The sequence below is a fragment of the Nycticebus coucang genome, chromosome 6 (genome assembly GCF_027406575.1).
Source record: "Nycticebus coucang isolate mNycCou1 chromosome 6, mNycCou1.pri, whole genome shotgun sequence".
Classification (NCBI taxonomy): domain Eukaryota; kingdom Metazoa; phylum Chordata; class Mammalia; order Primates; family Lorisidae; genus Nycticebus; species Nycticebus coucang.
This window is the reverse complement of record NC_069785.1, coordinates 30,455,294-30,465,710: the sequence shown is the minus strand read 5'-3', so window position 1 is coordinate 30,465,710 and position 10,417 is coordinate 30,455,294. Positions and strand designations below refer to the sequence as shown.

At 45.7% G+C, this 10,417-nt stretch overlaps 1 pseudogene; it reads right to left on the bottom strand.

Moving 5' to 3' along the window:
• Positions 1-5,461: 5,461 nt before the first annotated feature.
• On the bottom strand, positions 5,462-6,124 carry LOC128588413 (60S ribosomal protein L23a-like; annotated as a pseudogene).
• Positions 6,125-10,417: the final 4,293 nt, after the last annotated feature.

Genomic DNA, 10,417 nt, shown 5'->3' with positions numbered 1-10,417 from the left:
TGTTTTGTTTTAGGAGACTGAAGATTGATGACCATCTTCTGGCTTGAAATGTTTCGGCTGAGAGATCTGCAGTCATTCTGATATTTCTCCCTTTGTAGGTGATGCTTTTCTTACATCTGGCTGCTTGCAGAATTTTCTCCTTTGTCTTAACTTTGGCAAACTTAATCACAATGTGTCTAGGAGATGCTTTATTTGGATTAAGTCTTGATAGGCTTCTGAAACTGTCAACTATCTGAAGTTCTGTATCTCTTGCCATGCTTGAGAAATTCTCCTCCAAAATCTCTTGGAGTAGTGCTTGCTTTGGCATCACATATACAAAATCTCTTGGGGTAGAGCATCTGTACCTTTAGGACCATCCTCTTCTCCTTCAAGAATTCTTATAAGATGAATGTTTCATCTTTTGGAGTGATCTCACAGCTCTCTCAGTGAATGATCAGTTTTTACTCTCCATTTGTCTGCCTCTTTGAGTGTTTGGGAATGTTCCAAAGCTTTATCTTCAGTTTCAGAGATCCTTTATTCTGCCTGGTCAACTCTATTACTGAGGAATTCTAGTGTGTTTTGTAGCTTCTCAACTAACTTTTTCATTTCCTTGAGCTCTGCTATCTCTTTTCTCATTATGTCCATATCTTTGGTGAATTGGGCTTTGAATTTGTTAATTTCTTGAGACAACTTTAGAACTACTCTTTGGAATTCAATTTCTATCTTTTCTTCCATTCTATTTATCTGATTTGCAATATGTTCTGAATTTGATTTCTGACATTGCTGCCATTTGTTTATGCATGGCATTTTCAGTTGTATCTCCTTTGTCATTTCTTGGCGGGGGTGGTGGTGGGGGTTGATCTATTCTGGTTATTCATGTTGCCAGAGTTCTTCTGTTGGGTCTGCACCGTGTTTATTTTCCACTGTTTGGTTATTAGAACTGGTAGGGTGAGATTGAATTGGGGTTCCCAGGTAGTAGAAATAGCACCTTACCAAAGCACTAAGCTTTATAAATGTGGCTTGTCTCCTACAACCTTACAAAGGCCTCTTTCAGAGTTTTAGCCAGAGACTCCAAGGACCTACTTGGTGAGATAGCACAAGCTAGCTCTGTTTGATATCAACCAATCTCTACCCTATCCTAAGAAACCACAGTATTAGGTTTAAATCTTGACTGTGAAGAGATACAAATAGCTGTGGCACCCAGCCCCCATCCTTCATTTCTTTTCCACTATAGAACTTGAAGGTTAACCTCAGAATGTCCCCAGTGGACAGCCCCAGATACAGGTTCCAACCAAATTATCTCAGGCAGTGCAAACCCTGCCCAACAGAGAGGGGTTCAAGGGTCTCCAACAGCACAATTAGAGCCAGGAATCCCCCCTCCCACCTGCCAGACTCAGTCCATACTATTGTTCACTTCTCTGCTCACAGGCCTAGCTGGAGCCAGGGGCCATGCCCCCACCCACCAGTCTCAGTCCACATCCAACTCCTCTGCTTGCCAGACCAGTTGGGATCAGGGGACCACACCCCTATCTGCCAGTCTTAGTCCACTGCCTGGCAAGCCTCTGTTTGCAGGCTTTGTTACAGTCAGGGCATGGCACTCTGCCCAGTCTTCACCTGGTAAGCCTGTGCTCACCAGTCTCGCTGGAGACAGTGGGCCACACCCTAGCCCTCTGGTCTTGGTTCACACCCAGTACACTAGCCACTGCTTGAGGGTTCTATTTGAATCAGGGGATCATGCCCTTGGTCTCAGGTCACAGTCCATGCCTATCAGGCCTCTGCTTGTAGGCTCAGTAGGGGCTGGGGACCAGCCCTGTCTGCCAAACTCAGTCCATACAGGGCAACCACTCTCCCACTGTGGGTGCCATCACAGCTGGGGGTTCTGCACCCCGTCCCACCAGACACAGCCTGAACCAAGGGTCAACAGTACCAGTGGCCAAGCATAGTCATAACCAGGGGACTGCTCCTCCTCCTGCTGAGTGTCCCTTTCTTCCCACACCCTCTTTCTTCCCCGTTAGTCACAGATTCCATCCTGATGGTTGGCGGTCCACACTATGCCCAGTTCTCTCAGGACGAGACCAAACACTCTGTGCTCTGCAGGGGGCAGAACATCAGACCAACATGCGAGGGGGAAAGGGTGGACTGGGAGTTTGGACTTGTGGGGGAAAATATCTGTTCAATTTTATGCCTGGTGGGGTAGGGTCTAGGTTCATAACTGGGACCTCCCAGGAGAAAGAGACCTGGAGTTTAGCAGCTCTTTCCAGCAAGGTAAAATGAGAGGTCTTTTGCTCACTGCTTGTTTGCAGATAGCCTGCAGCAGGCTCCCTGCTTGGGGGAGGGGTCTCCCGTCCTCTAGTCAATAGGCTTTGTACCTGTAATTTGGTTTCTTGAATGCTCTTCCTTGGAGTTACAGCTTGCTGAACATCTTTCTTGGTTCAGCTCCCTGTCTTTGGCTTCACAAAGTCCGATTCTGTCCAGTTTTTCTTCCTCTGCTCAGGAGCCTCTGCCAAGGGTTGCTTCTAATCAGCCATCTTCCCAGAATTCCCCCTGGATACTTAGTTTTCTGGATTTGCTCTGAAATTCAGAGCTCAAGCTACTCTAGCCATATCACTACACTAGGCAGGAAGGAGGCAGGCAGAGGGGTCATGGGATGTGGGAATTCTGCAGAACTGTGGTTGGAGCTGAGTGTCAATGGAAAAGAACCCAAATTCCATAAAATAATTTTTTTTTTTGCGACAGAGTCTTGCTCTGTTACCCTGGGTAGAGAGCAGACATGTCATCATCGCTCACAGCAACCTCACACTCCTGGGTTCAAGTGATCATCCTGCCTCCAGTCTCTGAGTAGCTGGGACTACAGACACCTGTGACCAGGCCTGGCTAATTTTTCCTATTTTTTTGTGGAGATGGGGTCTCACTCTTGCTTAGGCTGGTTTCAAACTCCTCATGTCAAGCAATCTTCCTGCCTCAGCCTCCCAGAGTGCTGGGATTATAGGTGTAAGTCACCAGGTCTGTCCCAAACTTTATAAAGTAATTTAAAGAGGTTTATTCTGCAGGGACGTGAAAATAAAAAGAGAACAGAACATGTGCCACCATTGCCCAGACAGCCACACCCAAGAAGCTTTGAGCAAGTGACCTCCTTGTGGTTGGGTTACACTTCAGTTTTATATATTTTAGGGAGAGAAGAATTACATGTAAAGTCATAAATTAATATACCATGGAAGGTGTTATGTTGGTTTGGCCAAAAAGGCAGAGCTCTTTGAAGCAGGGGGACTTACAAGTTATAGGTGGGTTTAAAGATTCTTTGATTTATAGAATAGAAGAAATGAAGCTTTGTCTAAGGGCTTGGCATATTTAAAATTAAGATGAGGAAGTCTTTTAGTTGTCATTGTTGTTTGGCAAACCCAGGCTGGATTCAAACCCGCCAGCTCTAGTGTATGTGGCCGATACCCTAGCCGCTTGAGCTACAGGCGCTAAGGAAGTCTTTCAATAAGAGAGAAATTATGAGACAGAGACTCCAGTGATAGTAAATTGATGACCCACAGGTGTGCTTTAATCTTTGTTTTGCATGGCCTTAGGCCTATTAATGATTTTATATCTTACTGTTATAAACAAGAACTCCAAAAGGGAGAGGGCATAACTAGGCATGTCTGACTACCCTTCTCATGGCCCACAACTCAGCTTTAAGGTTTTTCCAGTGCTTTTAGCCAAGAGGGAGTTCATTCAGTTGAGGAAGGCTTAAGATTTTATTTTAGTTTACATGAGGAGCTTGCTCCTGAAGCTTGGCTCTGGCACAGGGAATAAGCTTAGAGAGGAGGGGAGATGGTGGTGGGAGCAGAGTAAAGAGGCCTGGAAGCACCAACAATTCAAGGAAAGAAGCCTCTGGAAGCCTGTCTGGCCTGGACTCACTCTCCCTGTGGAATGTGCTCATGCTAATTAGATATTAGTTTTGGATCTGTCGGACCTTAGGGAGGGAAAGTCAGAAGGCCTGGGGCACCTGAAGCAAGTGTGAAATTGTGGTTTGTGAGGCCAGTAACCTATTTTCTCCAGACTGCAGTTGCCTTTCTCTGTAGACATGACTTTGGTGTGAAGTCCCGAGTTTACCCACTGGTTCCTCATAGGCCTCTGCTGCCCAGAAGGAGACTGCCGGGGGCTCTTCCTGATGTAACTGAGCAGGCTCAGTTTGTAGCTTGCATGACTTGGAAAAGTTGTGCAACCTCACTGAGACTCAGTTTTCCTACCTGTTAAAATGGGTATCATCTTACCTCACAGGGTGTTAAGAGAATTAGATTGTACCACATGGAAAAGCAGCTAAAAATGTGACTCTAAGACTGTCCCAGGAGTTCTTAGACCTGGCCTCCTTCTCTCCCTTTGCTTCAGCTCCAGGTGGTTGGAGGTTGTGGAGCTACCATGTGGTTCTCTGCCAAAGTGTCTAGGCCAAGAGCCTCAACCCTCAGCCACTGTGGCCTCTTAGAGGCTTTGGCTGGTCATTTCTAGTTCCCAGGATTATGCCCAGGGCTCTGCAGGAGGCTGAGTGCCAGACTGAAGACCCCAACCCCACCCCAGAGTCCTTAGCCATCCAATGTGTCCTGCTTCAAGGTTTATTCTTTCTGGATGCAAGGCCATGATCCAAGGATTCTCTTCTCTATTACCTTCTAAGAAAGAGGATAGGGATTGGCACTGGGTCCTTCAAGCTTTGGCCTTGCATTGATTCACTTAGGACCGTCACTTGCTTATAAAAGGGTTCTGCTTACAGGTGAGAATTAAAGATGACACACTGACTCTCTGCACCATCCTGTCACCCCTACTGCTGATGGTCTTCACTTGGCTGCAGAGGCTAGGTTATCTGTCTGACCCAAACTGAATCCAGAGACTCTTGACTATGGAGAAGACCTTTGTCTGACAGGGCATCTATTCCATAGAGTTTCATAAAAAGGGAAATTCACCAAGAATGCAATTGTGAGAGGTAAAGAAAATCCCACAGTTAGAGGATAGACCAGAAGGAGTTAATACATGTTTGTGTAAATAGCAGATACAGTTTTCTCAGTGCCATTAGCAAAGGGTTTGAGCTTCAGGCACTTATCAGAGACTCTTACAAGGCACTTCTCATTAAATTTTATAATGGTAGTTGCTGAACAAATTATAGCATGAAAGGCCCAGCCAGAAGATAATTTTCCTTATATGGGAGGAGGCACATGTGGAGGGAAGCAGGCCTAGGCACTGCCGAGGTTGAAGGAAGGCTGGGTAGCCCTGCAAACAGAAGGTGTGGCAGGGAGCCCATCTATGTCCCCATCTTTGCGGGTCAGAGGTGATTCATGTATCAACATATTCCAGGATTGTCTGGTTTTGGGGGTTTCCCCATGGCTTGTAACTGTTAATGCATGCTGAGGCTGTGGCCAACTCTGACCCACAGCTTTTCTTCTATTATTCTTTTTTTCTTTTTAATGGTGAAAAGTTATATATTTAGAATTAGCCAGCTGGACTTGGTTTAGATGATCCCAATTTTGTTGGCAACATTCAAAGCATCATAATCAGGAGCCAGTCAAACATATGCCTTTTTCTCGCCATCAGGCTTGATCAGGGTGTTGACCTTGGCCACATCGGTGTCATAGAGCTTCTTCACAGCCTATTTGATCTGGTGCTTGTTGGCTTTGACATCCACAATGAACGCAAGTGTGTTGTCTTCTATCTTCTTCATGGCAGACTCAGGGGATAGGAATTAAGGCAGAGAGGGGCAGGCTCTAAGGCCATGATGAGGACTTCAACTATTACTCTAAGGCGAGGGCTTGAGCAGAGAAGTGACAAATTTGAACTTCACCAGATGAGGTTTACTGTGACTGCCCTGGGGAAAAGAGCCTGCAAGATGACCCCTTCATTCTTAACAGAACTATGTTCAGGGGAAACTTGATGATGTCATAGTGGTCAAGCTTATTTCTCCTGGGGGCACTCTTCTGAGGATATTTGGGTTGCCTCCGGAGCCTCAGAGTCTTTGGCTGTGGGAAGGTGGGTGATATACAGATCTTCTTCTTCTTCTTTATTTTTTTTTGTGGCTGTGGATGCCTTTTAGCACTGCCTTCTTGGCCTTCAATGCCTTTGCTTTGGCTTTGGCTTTGGGAGGGGCAGGCGCTTCCTTCTTTGCTTTCGGTGCCATCTTGTGAAAAGTTCTTCTATTATTCTTACACTCAGCCAGTGGATCACCAGCCTAAAGTTGAGGGATTTAACTTTCTATCCCTATTTTTAGAAAAGCAACATAGTTCTGTTAAGAATGAAGGGGTCATCTTGCAGGGCAGGATGTAAACCTCATCTGGTGAAGTTCAAATTTGTCACTTCTCTGCTCAAGCCCTCGCCTTAGAGTAATAGTTGAAGTCCTCATCATGGCCTTAGAGCCTGCCCCTCTCTGCCTTAATTCCTATCCCCTCCTTCAGTTCTGCACATTCCAGCTATATTGGCCTCCCTGCTGGTCCTTGAACTATGCCAAACATCCTCCTACCTCCTGGCTTGGCATTGGTTTTTTCCATTGCCTGGAACTTTCTCGACTCCTTCACTTCCTTCAGGTCTCTGCTCATTTGTTGCCTCTTCAGGGAGGCCATCCTGATTTGGCCTACACGAAACAACCACTCATCCTGCATTCCCTGTCCCCCTCACTTTGCTGCACTTTTCTAAGAGCACTTCTCATCACCTGCCATTTTATGTCTACTTGTTTATTACCCGTCTCTCCTACAAGAATGTAAGCTCCTTGCAGGCATACTTTTTTTCTTTTTTTACTTGCTGCTATATGACCAGCACCTAGAGTACTGTCTGGTACATAAGAGGTGATGAATAGTGGATTTCTTCTCAGTTGGAGATCTCACCCAACCTGTACCCAGGTGGAATAAAAGCCATTTTAATTGCACACACAAAAAAGAGGTGATGAATAAATATTTACTGCATGGATTAATAAGACATGAAGACTTTTAAAATGCTCATAGTCCTCTGCATCTCCAAGCAGCTCTTGCAGGGGTATCCTTGGCCGTCAGAGTCTGGTCAGCCCTCTGCAAGGGCTGAGATGGCTGGGTGGTTCACCTGTGCTTCCAACCCAGAAAGGCAGAGTCCATTATGAGGATATCTATAGGAGCAGGGACCCTGGGCCAGAACCCAGGTGTGGTCTGTCGTCAGAGACAGGGCTTGGGTGTGCACAGTGTGGGGAGGGTTCCTGGGAAGAAGAAAGTTGGCTACTCCATGGGCCCACATGTTTGCCAAGGGGGAGGATTGACAGTCCTGAACCTAGGCAGTCCCGTCTCCACTCTGCCTTACTGCATGGATGAGGGGCCCAGGCACCACATCAGAACCTGCCCCTCACAAACTCTCACAGGAGGAGTATGTGTGTGCCTCCAGCCCACTCCTGGGCGCCCACCACCCCCTGAGGAGGTTCCCTAAATCATCACTCTCTCCTCAGGCATCCTTCTCACCTCTCAGCAGCAGCAGTTGCCACTTACCACATACTTCTTCCTGAGTCTTTCTCCCCTTCAGGGTCAGGACAGTCCTAATTTTCCCTTTCTTTCTCCGACTTCTCCTTTTTAGCTTCCTTTCTTCTTCCCACCCCTAACATGGAAGGATTTCTGTGTCATTCTGGGTCTAGGCAGGACAATGATTCCATGCAAGGGATTTCAGATGGAGGGAATGTATACAGAGACTTGGTTACCGCCGTGTTGGAGGGTCAGAAGAGCAAACAGATGCAGGGACCTGATATGGTAACTGTGGGAAGCAGCTGTCCCCCAGAGCTGGGGGAGCAGAAGAGGAGAGGAAGTACCACCAGAGCCTCCAGGCTTGGAGGAGTAGCTGGCACTGCCCTGCCCAGACCACTGAATGGGGCTGCACGTGACAGTGTATGGGCCTCTGGAGTGCCGGTGTCTTTGGGACGTGCAGTTCAGTGGCTTCTGGGAGTGCCTGAGAGTGAGGTGACCAGCACAGGGCAGATTGCAGCCCATGGCCCAGATCTGGCTGTCATCTGTTTTTCCATGGTCTGTGAGCTGAGAATGTTTTCTGCATTTTTTAAGTGGCTACAAAATTGAAAAGGAAGAAATAGCTCAGGTTTTATAAAAATTATAAATCACTCAAATTCCTGTGTGCACCAGTACAATTTTATTGCAGCACAATCATGCTGTTTGTGGCTGCTCTCATGCTCCAGTGACAGAGAGACCATATGGCCTCAAAGCCTACACTATTTCATATCCAGCTTTTTACAGAAAAACTTTGCTGGCTCCTGGGCCACAGCCCTCCTGGAGGGACACTGACAGGAGCTAGAAACAGGAAGGAAGTCCCTTCTGTCACCTGACATTTTCCCAACTGTGTCCCAGTGCCTCTCAGTAGTAGGGCTGAATAGGTAGCCAGCTGGCAAGGGTGAGGCTGGGAGAGGCCTTTGCAGACCTCCAGCCCCTGTGCCACAGAGCAGGCTAGCTGTGGCACTGAGAAACAACAGGCAAATGCCAGCACAATTTCCACACATCTCACCTTGGCCTTTTCCTTTTCTATCTGCACTCTGTCCCTTAGTGATCCCGCTGTCCACATGTGTGGCTTCAGTAATCACACCTCTGCAGACAACATTCAAATCCATAGCTCCATGCCAGATTCCTTCTCAGTCTTAGGTTTCGTACTGTCTGTTTGGCAACTCCATTTAAGTCTTCTCTATCTCAAAACCACTATGTCTAATAGGTGGAATTCATATTTCCCTTCAAGCTTGTTCCTTCTCTGTGGCCCATTTCTGTGGCTTCATGTCTGGATCCTGTCTCCTGCCTCCCACATCAAAGCACTTAGAAATACCAGATCTTTCTCTGCAAGATTTTGCAACTGTTCTTTGCTTTCCCTTCCCAGTGTCACCACGTAGGCTTATGCTACCATTACCTCTTGCCTAGATTATAGATACGGTCTTTTAAAGTGTGTTACTCACATAAGTTTCGTTTCAACTCATCCCACACATAGTAGCCAGATTCATCTTCTGAACTATCAGGTTGAAAAAGCTCTCCTGGCTCCCCTCTGTCTATGGATTAGCCAGACATTTAAAGCTTTCCATTGTAGGGATGAAGGGAAACTTTCCCTTTCCCTGAAAATTTGCTGAAAGATCAACTCACAATTAAGTTAGATTAATAAGAGAAAGGTTAAGTTACCGTGAGCACAGGGAGAATCACAGAGTATGAAAGGAATGGCCTTGCACAAGTAATAGGAAAATACCTAATCTTATTATTTCCTTGTAACAGTTAAAGATCCATCCTGAGTTCTCCTGCAAAAAAGGCATCCTGCAGGAGATTTGTTTTGTGCAACTTCTGAAAACAAGCTGACCAGACCAAAAAGAGACATGCATTTTTCTCTTTAAAATTGTTTTTTGACTACTTGGGAGGCTGGGCTTAAGCCCAAGAGTTTGAGGTTGCTGTGAGCTATGATGCCACAGCACTCTATCGGGGTGACATAGTAAGACTCTGTCTCAAAAAAAAAAAAAAAATTGTTTTTTGAGAATTTGCTTTTACAGAGTTCCTGAGTAAACAGCAGGAGAATGAGTTATAGCCTCAACATCTCCTGCCATAATCCTGCCTCCATGAAAAGTCAGGGTGCCAGCTCTGATTAAACTTTGGCACCCTTGCACTTTCTGTTATCTTCCTGCCACCAGGAAGCAAGAACAGAAGGAATGCAGCTGTTTACAGTCCCCTGTTAATTTGGCCACAGCCATAAGTCTTCTCCACTTCCTTTACAACTTCTAAATAAGCCAGATTCTCTCTGCCAACACAATCTCCCTCTTCTTCCTTGTGTTGGCCCTTTCACCTCTTGGGAAAAGTAAAACAAACTTCTTCCAGTCCTAATCTTTGGAGACATCTTTCTCAAAACCTGGTCCACTAGTTTATAGCCCAACAGAATGATTACTCAATATCCCAGTGAAGTTCAGATGTTTTTATACTTGTCTCTTTGGAGGGGAGGGGAAATGAGGAATTCAGGTAATTCTGTTTAGAGGTGACAAATGGTGCTAGGGAGGACAAATGGATGGGGTAAAGAGATTAATTTGTAAATGATTCTCTTTCAAAATTAAATTAACCTGAAGGACAGGTATTATATTTAAATGATTTGGGCCACGTCTGGTTGCATTCTTGATCTCCTTTCTTGCAATTAGTATATTGACAAAACAGGGAGAGGAAGGAAAGCCCATTGTTGTTTTGGTTTATGCAGATAGAGGGCAAGCCTCTTCCACGGGCCTGTTAAGCTCTAAGAGCCTTTAATTTAAAATATTCTTTATACTAAGGAGTCATATTTTGGGGTAAAAGTTCCTGAGCTTTTAATCCTAATAACTACATATAATCCTAATGACTACAATTCGGTTTTCAAATCTTATTTCCCATTTCTTTTGAAGGAACTCAGGAAATTTTACACCCAAATATGACTCCTTAATAGAAAGAGTATTTTGAATTAAAGGCCCTTAGTG